The following is a 12,881-nucleotide window of genomic DNA, read 5'->3' as shown; positions in this document are numbered from 1 at the left end:
TTTTTAAAGAAATTCAATTCTTTTGGAATGAGTCGAGCAGCCACGCATTTCATGCCCAATTGATGGTGTAAAATGTTGCGAATTGATCCGTTGGACACACTAAGGACAGAAGTTATCTTGCTCAAACTTATATGAAGGTTTTCCAGCACCATTTTCTTGACTTTGTCGACGTTTTCGTCCGTTGAAGACGTAGATGGGCGACCAGATTGGCGCAAATTTTCCACGACTTCTCGGCCCTCTGCAACAGCCTTACACCACTCGTAGACCCGTATTTTGATAAAGCACACTCGCCATAGGCTTTCTGCAATATTTTCAACGATTCGGCACACGAAATCCCGTTCAAAATATAATATTTAAGACAAATTCTCCGTTCGATATTTTTGAAAATCGCAGAGCACACCTGCGGTGGACTGATATAATTAAATGCCAAAAACAAGCTTATTGACAGATCCCGCTCAAACTCTGCGACACTAAAGAGGACAGTTTTACCAACATTCCAGTAAAAAAAATTTAGACATATGTATGTGAAACGCACGCTTTTTAAATGAACAATTTCCGATATTTTTTTTTTTTTTTTTGACAGAATGTATATGTATATGTACATAGGTAAGCAAACCGTTTATTTCTAGAAAAAAAAAGTTTTCTTATCTACCAGGTATATACCTATGAAATGAGACTTCCAGCTATTAGCCCATAGATGTCGCTAGGAGTAGTTTTAAACCTTCCCAAATGTCTTGTTTTTTTCGTCTGTCATCTGTCAACAATATTCAGTTCATTTTTTGTTACGTTTCATACAACAATGCATTTTTGTCGCTCTTAAAAATGTCGAATTTCGTGCCTTCAAACTACGATTTGCGGACATCGTTGATTTTCTGTTATCAATTGAACAAAAACGCTTCTCAAGCTCATCAAATGCTTATAGAAGCATATGGTGGACATGCTCTAAGTAGAGCACAGTGTCTCAGGTAGTTTGGAAAATTCCGAAGTGGTGATTTTAGCGTGGAGAACGAGGACCGTGGCCAGCCACCGAAAAAGTTTGGAGGACGCCGAATTGCAAGCATTGTTGGATGAAGATGATGGTCAAACGCAAGAAATGCTGTCAGAGCAGTTGGGAGTGACCCAAAAAACCATTTCCAAACGATTGAAAGACATGGGAATGATTTTATAGGACGGAAGATGGGTGCCGCATGAACTGACTGAAAGGCAACAAGATAACCAAAAAACCACTTGTGAAATGCTGCTCTCCCGGTTCAAAAGGAAGTATTTTTTGCATCGAATCGTTACGGGTGATGAAAAATAGGTGTATTTCTCCAATCAAAAGCGTAAACGATCGTATGGTCCGCCCGGCCACAAGCCAAAAACAACGGCCAAACCAAATCGCTTCGGCCGCAAGGCAATGCTGTATGTTTTCTGGGATCAGTGTGGTATGATTTGGTACGAGCTGTTAAAACCAGGTGAAACAGTTGACAGTGCACGCTACCAACGACAATTTGCCCATTTGAACAGCGCTATACACCGAAAACGCCCAGAAAATGCCGATCGGCGTCACAAAGTAATTTTTCTTGATGACAATGCACATCGAACAAGAGCGACCCGGGAATTGGTGGAGACGTATATTGGTATAAAACGGCGAAGAGATGAACTTTTTTCACATCTACATACTTATATGTATTTGTATACTAGATCTAAATATGAATTGAAAAATGGCCCAATAATAAATTACGCGAAATCAATGAAGGGAAGGTACGAAACATTACTTCCGATAAGGACATACTTTTCTACTAAATTCTTTACAATTAATTACCAAGTTTTGTTTACCTAGAGCAAACCAGTCTATCTATTGATTTGTAGTTAAGCGGAACACCCTTTCATTAAAAGAAACGTTTTATCAATATCGTGGCACAAATAGAAGCACGTGAACCCCGAAACGCTCAATTTGACTGGTATGCACTTAGATGCATACATACATATATGTATACATGCGTATACCTACCCAGAAACACAACACACGCAAGCAGGAACTGCAATTGAAAGAGGAACTAATGGATTATTGCAAGCAGAGGGAAGCTAACACAACACGCGCTAGAATTGTGGAATCAAATCGTTGTGGGAGTTAGAAACCGACGTGTCAAATTCTATGCGAATAGACGAAAAGTAGGACGATTTGTAGAAAGGCAATCAATTTTAAATTGACTAGGTGACAACAAACAAGGAGCAGCGCAATGCAAGCATGCGGCACCAGTTGTTACAATAACGGCCCTAAATCGCTGCAAAACAGTAAAAAAAAAAAGAATTTAAGTAATTGAAATGATCATCAAAACCACCAAAAATCGCTTGCAATTAAAAACAAATAGAATTGAGACGTGCCTACGTACCCTACATACATATAATATGTATGCAATGCAACGGGCTAAAGGGACAGAGAAATAAACAAACTACCCTCAACTGTGTGACAACAGAGGGGACATAGTGCAATTTCGGCAAATGAAATCACTCTGTTTGGTGCAGCGCTGTTTACAAGAATACGAAATTGCCATTGCAATATGGCGACAAGCGCTCAAGTCCGAGTACGTTCGTACATATATTTGTTTATAACTTCTGTTCAAAAAGTTCAAGTACTCATTGAGATTTATTTTGTTCTCTTCAAAGTTGTCTTCGTGGCAACCAAAAAAGAGTGCGTGTAGCGTAGTACACATAACAGAAAGAGGGAGAGACCCCTGAGAGAATGAGAGAGTGAGAGAGAGAGAAAGAATATATATCTAAATAAATTCACAACATTTGCAGAGAATACAAATAGACAAAATTTAGAAAAAACGGAGAAAGGTCGACCGGTGTAGGTAAACGCCGGGCACAAACCGTAGCAACAACGTACACTACTCCGAGCGTTTATCACCCGGACAAACGCAGCGATTCCAGGACCGCAGCAACGGCACAAATTACTGCAAGGCAATACCAATAAATCCGACGCGGGAATGGAAAGCACTTTATAGTACGCATAAGCACTAGCCAGGAAACGGAAATAAGCGCCAAAAAGTAGGCACACAAAAAAAGCCAAAAAAAATTGGAACCAAAAAAACGCCCAAACAGTAGGCACCAAAAATATATTTCCTACAAGTTTACACCAACAAACAAGTGCCAAAAAGTAGGCAGTGTTATTTCTCACTAGATTTTGGCAACCACAAGGAAAAACTCAGGAAAAATAGCCTAAACTGTATCTAAGATAAGGTATAGCTCTCTCTCTCACCTTTTCCTCTACGTTATATCTTTTTTCTCTCTCGCGGAACGGAAATGCCCAAAAAGTTTCATGGCCTTGAAATTTTACTCTCCATTCTCGCTCTTCCATCGACGCCTAAGAAGTTTCACTTCAAAAATATTCCACCGATTTTGACATTTTCCAATATTCAAAATTCTCTTGATCGCTTCAATGCTCTAAAAAGGTGTCTAAATAGAAAGTAAGAAGAAGTTACATGTGAAATGAATACGATGCTTTGGATGAAACAACATAAATGTGTTTAAACAAATATTCGTGTATAAGTTGAGATGTGAAACTCAGTGTATTGTGATGAAGAATATTGAGAATGGGCAACAAACTTGAAGACAAAAATGCCTTAATTCGAATCATTAAAACGATCTGGTCTGAAATTTCATTAGGCTATCTGGAGAATTTCAGCCGTAGCCAAACGGATTTGTGGTTATTTTTTCTTACTTCGTTAGGGCTTTTATTCAAGTGAACCAATAAATCTAGCCCAATATTACAACCGCTGACGTTTTAATGCTGCAAAATCTGTTAGATGGAAAAATATTTTGACGCATGTTTATTTTCCACCCGAGTACAGTATTCAGTTGAATTATCAGAAACCCTTCTGTTACTAGATGAAATACGGTTGTATGACAGTAACCAGCCGCCTTGGTCCCAGGGTAGGAAGTGTTCATTGGGCGAAATAGTAGTAGCTTTAGTTGCTCCGGGCGAGAGCCATTAAGGAAAAAATACAAAAAGAAGACAAAGAGCAGAAGACCATTAATGATGGAGATCTAGAGCAGGGCACGATTGTTTCGCTCACCACTCATTCATTCTTCATTTAAATGAGAATTTCCGGGTACTTTTGCAACAGAAGTTTCATGTGCGTGCCTGATTAAATGAAAGGGCGAAAACGTAGACGCCAGGCTTTTTGGGTATGACAGGAGTGCCAAAACTAAATGGTCACGCGGCATAACAAATATGTACGATGCTTGGTGCCCATTCATTGTTTGTAAGAAACACTCAACTGCTGTGAATTTTTCAAAAACTAGGGAAGGCAAAAAATACGAGTGCAATTAGGGCGCTGCATTGTGAATGGATGGATGGAATTTCATATGAAAAAGGGTGAAGATTCATAGGAAGAAAAAGGAAAGCGTCGTCGCATATGACACGCGGCATTGTGGTTGTAACGGATATAACAACAAAGAAATCCGAAAAACATAACAACAATTGAAAGGTTTATTTACAAAAACAAAAACACTATTTTAGTCGAAGTGAAGCGTTTAAAGTTCACTGAAAGTGATTCGAACCAGCGATTGCCAGCCGCAAAGCACTCGAGCCGTTTGCTGTAAAAGCGGCAGGTGCGAACCAGTTCAAATTGAAATACCGTTTAATATGCAATATCATTTGGTTTTTAGGCTACATTAAACAGCAGGAATTTGCAAATTTATTTTAAGGAGTTTCTGCTTCATTTAATATTTTTGAATGATTATTTTTTTTGGTATTGATTTCACGTCTTCCGTTAAATTGAACCTAAATATCGTGGGAACTAAGCAATTATTATATGAATTATTTCATTTGGAAGAAAAAACTGGAAAAAACTGTCTGATTGGGTAAATTATGATTTTTTACAAAGTGTGATTGAAAGCTCGAAGGTATTGAAGAAAAGAATGAAGCAATGCATTGGTCATGAAACGGAAGCGTTTTGTGGGCATAAAAGTCGATCAATATGTCAAACTTATTCAACATGCTTTATGTACTATATCATGCAAATCAACGCGTTGAGTCACATACCGACAATGGTATTCATTTATTTACAGATATACAGTCTACCTAATAGAAGCCTAACCGGCAAAATTACTTGGCGTTCCGTCGGCTTAAAAATGTAGTTTCCTGCATTTGTGGAACAACATCAAGACGCATGCCACAAATAGAAGGAGGAGCTCGCCAAACGGCCAACGCTATACCGAAGTTAAAAACAAGTTGTCAAACGAGAACCATAAACAATACCGTTCCAAAGCAAAATCAGAAGACCATTGATTTATTCTTGACAAAGCCGAACATATCGTTGCATGACGTTCAAGCGGTTTTAAGGAAAAGTAGTGTTAATGCATCCAGTTATACGACTCGAGGAATTCATTAAAAAAAAACCGCTGCTCTTAGCAACTCTTTATCTACATTGAAAAAAGACTTGAATGGGCTAAGGCAAATTCAAAAGAAAATTAGGCAAATGTAATATTGACGGATAAAACTTCCTTTTGGGCGAATAGTTGCATACGTTGGCCGTGGTTTGTTGCTGATAATCGAACTTCAACGAACTGTTAAGCAATAAAGTCGGCTGATGCCAACCGTATTGAAAATTTTTGGGCAATAGTTAAGGGGGGAGCCTGCTTTAGAGGCTTCAAAAAATCTTATTTTTTTTTTTTTTTTTTTTTGCATAAATGTCTTCCCAAACTATCCAAGAATGTGTTCTCAAAATTTCAGAAGCAAATTCAAAATATTTTCGGAGTTACAGAAGAAGTTGTGAGCAAGCGTCGAGCAGGTATTCTCGTACGTGCGGCCGGATCGCTCGAAGTGCGATTTCTCGGTTTTTTATTTTTGCGATTTTTCCTAATTGGCGGGAAAGACAGAGAAAAAGTTAAACGTCCTATTGAAACCAGATAACATTGATTGTATTCGGAATTAAATTATCTTCTAGTTGAACCTAAAAAACTTTAAGAAAGTTATGATTAACCCACTTTTTAAACAATCTAAAGTGAATTTGTTTTTCCAAAAAAATTATTATTTTTTAATTAGCGAAAAATTGTTGTATTTGTCACTTCTTGGTTTAACTAGAAGCTATACTATAACAAAATAAAAACTTTTTGGGTTTTTGGTTTCAGATGAAAATTACGACCTGCATCTTTCCCGCCGCACGACACAAGCACACCCGAGGCGCCTCGCAAAATGCTTGTACCAGGCATAATATGACATAATATTTGAATGAAAAAATTTGAGAAGACTGTTGAAATATATAACAATAAAACCAGAAAGTTTCGTTTCAATCGAATATTTCTTTACTTCCCAAAAAAATCCACGAAAAAATCGATTTTTTGAAGCCTCTAAAGCAGGCTCCCCCCTTAAGCAAAGGGGATCAAAATGGACCTATGATAGGCCTAAGTGTATATTTGCAACAGCCTCCACACCCACTTACCTAAGCAAAGGAAAATTAGAATTATAAGACAGACAAATTAGCCAGAGAGGGCACTATCACTCGCCTTGGTATGGAGATTGTAGGTATACCCCTCTCAACCTACAAACTGCGTGATACTCTTTCATTCAGACATTTTCACTTCAGCCAACACGAGATGGGTTGATAGTCCGACATGTAATGTTACAAAAGGAATTTCGCCAAAATGGAATGTCAGGCGCTCAAAGGCGCTACTTAATCGGACAAGGAAAAACGTCTCTGTGATAGTTGCTTTGATCACAGGCCACTGTCTCCTAGTGCGACATGCTCACAGAGTAAACGTACCGCATTTCGACTATTGCAGAAGACATGCCGCCACTAGGCTTAGACACTTTGGCTCATCATTCTTGAAAGATACTGATGACCTTAGAGATATACATAAGTGTCGGCCAGATCAATATTCAATTCAATTGGTACTTAAGGGGTTAGGGGTAGTCAGAATTTTCAAAAAATCGATTTTGTTTTTTTTGCATTTTCTTATAGTATAATGTTTTAAAAATATTGTGTAAAAATTTGAAGTGAATCCGACAAATACTTTTCAAGTTATTCAACAATTAACAAAGGGCGCTCGGCCGCTCCGGAGCCGATAGCAAAACTTTAAATGCGTTTTTCTCAAAACTATGTTTTTCAAACTGGTGAACACTGTAACTTAAAAACCGCTACGTAGATTTCAATAAAATTTATACAGCTTTTGAAAAACATAAAAAACTTGTGCCTGATCGAAGGATTTTTTTTTTTCAAAAATTTCGATTTTTTTTTAATAATTAACTGTTGGTTTTTTCCCGAAAATCTGAAAAATATTTCCTGAGGCCGCCATTTTGTTCATTTTGAAAAAAAAAAAAAAAGCTTCGATCCGGCTCGAGATTATCTATCAATAAAAATAATTTTTTTCATCCGATTGGTTTTAGATGAATCTGGGGACTTCTGGAGAAACGGGCTTCACACAAACAGCGATAACTTTTGCAATTATTAATTTTTTTTTTTTGAAATTTTGGCGAAGTCAAGTTAAAACATGATGTTTTTATGCTATGTTTTTATTTTTGTTAAATAAATTAATTAAGTAGCAAAAAAAAATTCGTGAAAATCATCATTTTTTCGGGCCTCTGACTACCCCTAACCCCTTAAAACAAAATAGTTAAACGAGGAATAGCAGATAAACTGCTACTGTGGTATCACAATGTATCGGCAACAATCTAAGTGAGTTGATTTAGAGAGCGACTGCCACTTTTATCTACCCAACTACCTTCAGAAACAAAGGAAAACAAATATCAAGGCAAATTCGGCAAATTTGGAGCCAATTACCTTCACAGCTGGCGGAGAAATTGACACAAAGTATAACTCGAGGATGTGAAGGCACTATAGCTCATGGAGGCGTCTATACATTTTACTGAATATATTGCGTATAATAAATATTATAAGCCCATACAATGCAGTTTTTTAGAATAGAATTGGTCCAATAGTTTCCAAGTAGACAAACTTAGCCCAGAAAATAAGTCGTAATTTTTAGTTTAACGTATTTGCCCTGTGGTTTGATATTGGGTATATTCAATAACGCATTATAATGCGCAACGTACTTTTGCAGTGTTGGCAATGCGTTCAGAAATGCAAATATGGCAGTACTGCAAATGCATCGCGTTCGAAAACGCCATTTTTGTATCAAACATCGCGCATTATTTGCAGGAAAAATTTTAATACTGCCAATCTATCAATTGCAACACTTGTCACATTGGCAGTGCTGCCAGCGCTGCAATTACTGCGCATTTATAATGCGTTTCTGAATATACCCATTGCTTGCAGAGGGGCGACTGATTTAGAAAAAACTTTTTGTTTATTTGGGTGTTTCATGCACGGAGACTCGACCGTTGGTAGTCTACTCCGAATGGTAGTCACGCATCAACCTATTCGGTTACTGTTACATTTGAGGTAGGTATTAGAAAAACCTTTTTTTTTATCACAGCTTTTAACGACTTTACGCAACTCTCATACGCAAAATTTTTGGAAGAAATTACGCTGTGAATCTTTTAGTAGAGAGATTGTAAATTTTCAATTAAAACTTAATTTTAATAATATTTTTTATATCTACTATGCAGCGCTTTAACTTGTTGCAAACATGAAAACCTGATTTGTTGTTGATTTTAACATTCCCCTATTGCTCCGTAAACATATCGTCCATGTTTATCTTTACTAAAATTTACTTCATATCCCAAATTTAGCCTGCCAACATAAACCAGGCGCCATGCGATACAAATTTATTAAATTTATATTTTATGCCGCAGTGCCTCTGTCGGCAACAAACTTATAATTCTTAAGCACAAAGGCCAAAAACGACTTATTGTGGAGGAGTTGCCAATGTAGCACAGTGCCAACACACATGGGGCATACATACAGATGTGAGCATAAAAATAGCAGTACCCTTAAACATATATTTTCATTTATTTTTTTATTATACAAAAGAAAACTTCAATATCAAATATCTACGAACGGTTAAGGGACTTCAGATGTGAGGAATCTGTAATTTATTTGAATAAATCTGGCAACTATGTAACTAACGCTTCTTTATGGGCATCGTTACGTTTTTAAGTGCAACATTGAAATAGCAGTGCCTTCAGTTTTTTTAGGTTATACAAGAAATGTTAGTAAAATTTTGCACAGATTTAGATGATATTTTTTATTTATTAATTTTTTCAATTTTGGTAAGTGTCATGCCTTATTTCTTATGTTTTGCCTATATTGCATCAAGCGAAACACTGACCACAGAACAACGAATGCAGATTCTCAAATTGAGAGCAGCTGGTAGATCTTACACAGAAATACAAAATATTATTTTACGCTCGCTAAAAATGATTGCAATAAATTTATGGAAAGTCCAAGAAAGAGGAGAAAAACGAAAAACTTCCATGGAAGACGATCGCAGAATGGTAAGGTGCCCCAAAGAGAATTTCATGAAGTCAGCCATACAAATTAAAAAAAGAGGTGAAATTGAATGCTGCCGACATGATTGTGCGTAAAAGACTACTAAACGCTGGATTAGCAGCTCGCAGCCTACGAAAAAAGTCACTCTTGACAACAAAACCTAAGGCAAAATGTTTGGAATTTCCAACGAAATAAGATAACTGGACAGCTGCCATAAGGCGTAATATTTTTTGAACTGATGAGTCTAATATAGTTTTGTATGGCGGCACGAGTTCACAGTTATATGCCAGGTGCAGGGCACCGAAAATCAGCCACAATACTCTTTAAAACCAGTAAACTTTATACAAACAGGATAGTAATCCTGAACACACGAGTCGGAAGCCGAAGAATTGGTTTCGTGCAAATAAAATTGAGGTTATGGAGGTACCGTCGCCGTAGCAGAATGGGTTGATGCGTGACTACCATTCGAAAGTACGTACACTCAATGTCAAAAGAAAGTGTACAAACTTGGAATGTATTAATATTAGCTTTATTCAATACTTTGATGGGTGATACAAAGAAACATATTGTATTATATTTTTTTAATTCATATTTAATACTATTCGAGTTTATACAAAAACATAAACAAAATTATTACAACGAAAAAAGTTATGAACGAAAAATCTTATATACTTCATAGTCTAGGCGTCAAATGAAAGTGTACAGAAGAGCAGGATGCATATTTAGTATTTTGTATGCTTTCCATTTGCCTTTATCACTGCTTGCAAACGTCGTGGCATAGAATTAACAAGGTTTGCAGTCACTTCTAGTGCAATTTTCTGCCAATCTTCAGAAAAAGCGGCTTTGAGCATATCCTTACTAGTAATGTTTTTTTTTTCGGATTTGTCTGTCTAGGTGCTCCCACAGATACTCAATGGGGTTGAGGTCCGGTGACTGAGGAGGGTGATCTAATTGCTTGGGTACGTGATATAGCATCCATTCTTTGACCACTTTCGCAGTGTGCTTAGGGTCGTTGTCTTGTTGAAATACCCAAGACCGATCCAAGCTCAATTTTTCGACACTAGGGCGCAGGTTATTCTTCAATATGTTGAGATAGTCTATTTTATTCATAGTGCTTTCTATGAATGTCAAATTACCTACCCCGCCAGCGGCCATACACCCCCACCCCATCACCGAGCCACCCCCATGCTTCACAGTGGATACTACATTACCTTCTGCAAGTGCCGTATTTCTGGATCGCCAAATTTTTGTTGATTTTTTCTTGCCGAACACCTCAAATTTGCTTTCGTCGCTAAATAGTACGTTTTTCCAAAATGAAACGCCGTTATACTGGTACTTTTTAGCAAAGTTTAATCACTTTATTTGATTGGTTTTCGAGATAAGAGGTTTTTCCGCGGAACTCGCCCATAGAGACCGTTCGCATACAATGCTCGACGAATTGTGCTAGCACTAACCCTCTTTCCAGACGTTTGTGAAATATTTTTGGACAATTTTATAGCACTTTCTGACGGATTTATTTTCACACTTCTCACAACCGACCTTATTTCAGCAATATTTAGTCGCCTTGGTCTGCCGGATTTTGGACGATTTTCCAGCTTGCCATACTTTTGTTTCTTGTCAATAATTTTTTTTACAGTATTATGGCTTCTGTTAATAATACCACCGATTTCGCGCAAGGTTTTGCCTTCCTTGTGATATTTTATCACAAGCTCCCGAATATCCAAAGACGTTTGTTTTTTCATTGCGATTTTTTTTTTTTTCAAAGCAACTACCGATTGCGACTAAGCAAAGACTTTAAATGAATCGTATACGATGACTCTCACAATAGACGCAACTATGTAACGGTTATTTTCCAAGTCCGTTATCTGGCAAACACGTGGTCGATGATTTGTACACTTTCTTTTGGCACCTAATATATGAAGTATTTTCGATTTTTAGTTCACAACTTTTTTTGTTGTAAGAATTTTGTTTTTGTTTTTCCATAAATTCTTATGGTATGAAATATCATTTAAAAAAAATATAAAATGTTTTTTAAAATTACCCAGCAAACGTATAAAGAAAGCCCTTATTATTTCATTTCACGTTTGTACACTTTCTTTTGACATTGACTGTAGGTTCAAATCTCCGTGCAAGAAACAGCAAAATAAGGAAAAAGTAGTTTCTAATAGCGATCGGCGCTAGACAAACAATAACAAACCACCGGGTGTATTTCTGCCATGAAACAGCTCTTCATAAAAACCATTCGCCATTCGGAGTCGGCTTAAAACTGCAAGTCCCTCTATTTGTGGAATAACATCAAGATGCACACAAATAGGAGGAGCCCGGCTAAACACCCAAAAAGGGTATAAATTGAGGTTAGGGAATGGCCAGCTCAATTGCCCAACAGGAACAACCTTAATCCTATATAAAATCTGTGGGGGAACTTATGGGTGGAGGAGGAAATACCAATAAAATGGGTCTACTACGATACAGAAGTCTAAGATTTGGTTTCGCGGAAATGAGCCCGAGTGCCCAGTGCCCGAGCTCAATCCCGTAGAAAATCTGCAGGGGAACTTAAAAAGAGCTGTACGCAATGCCAAACCGAATAATAATCAACCACTTTGAGAAATTGTTAAAGATGCGTGGCTGAAGATTCCGAAGGAGCCTTGTAAGCGATTGGTGGACTCAACTCCCCGCCGTTGTACTGCCGTAATAAAAAATTTGGGAAATTTTATGAAATATTATTTAGAACTTTTTGTCTGCAACTTCATCAATGCAGTTTTTCTTTAACATTTTTATAAACTGGGTCGAAATGCGTTACTTATATGACCACTGCTATTTTAATGCTAACCCTGAATTCCTACCTTTTGTTATAAAAAGTTTTTTTTTTGTTTTTAGACAGAGAATTTAAGTATTTGTATACAGTTAAAGATTAGAATACTTCAAAATAATAAAATCCTTCTCAAGGCGCATTCGGTAAAGGTGGTGGCACTAGACCAACAACAATATTTTGTACGTTTGATTGTCAAACAAAAGTATTGGCAAAGTAGAAAACAAAGAATGAAGTCACCTTGTTTCATTCTGGACCGGGCGAAAAAAAAATTAATCAGCTGATTTACCGATACCTCCTTTAATAGATTCGCCTTGATCTTTCTAATCACATTGTAGATTAAAAATTTTGAAAAAAACTAATATTTTTTTGATACTGCTATATTCGTTTTCGCAACTGTGTGTATGCACTTTAACCTCAAGGCCTTTTGTGCCCTCTACTCATCACAGTACCTCATCTAAACCAAGTTCGCTTCTAAAACTTCAGATAGAGCTGGGTTGCGCTAAGCGTCTATGCCTTTCTTCTGACTGCCATTGGCCGAGATGTCTCAACCTTCTCCGCACTGGAACGCCACATTCAAGAAGAAGGTGTGTTGGACTCTTTCTCAAATTTAATGCTGAAGTGATATCATCCCTGAGTAGCTGGACAAGTAGGAGCTGCAGACTTAAGGTGCATTAAGAGGCTAAAAAAAA

The 12,881-nt window shown here is 37.3% G+C and overlaps 1 protein-coding gene across 3 annotated transcripts in view; it reads right to left on the bottom strand.

The window, feature by feature from the left end:
* LOC128859899 (neurexin-4) overlaps window positions 1-12,881 on the bottom strand; it is a 51,297-nt gene that overhangs the window by 18,224 nt on the left and 20,192 nt on the right. The window lies entirely within an intron of this gene.

This window comes from Anastrepha ludens, chromosome 4, assembly GCF_028408465.1.
Source record: "Anastrepha ludens isolate Willacy chromosome 4, idAnaLude1.1, whole genome shotgun sequence".
Lineage (NCBI taxonomy): Eukaryota > Metazoa > Arthropoda > Insecta > Diptera > Tephritidae > Anastrepha > Anastrepha ludens.
The sequence above is the reverse complement of the archived record's forward strand: the minus strand, read 5'-3'. Positions and strand labels throughout refer to the sequence as shown.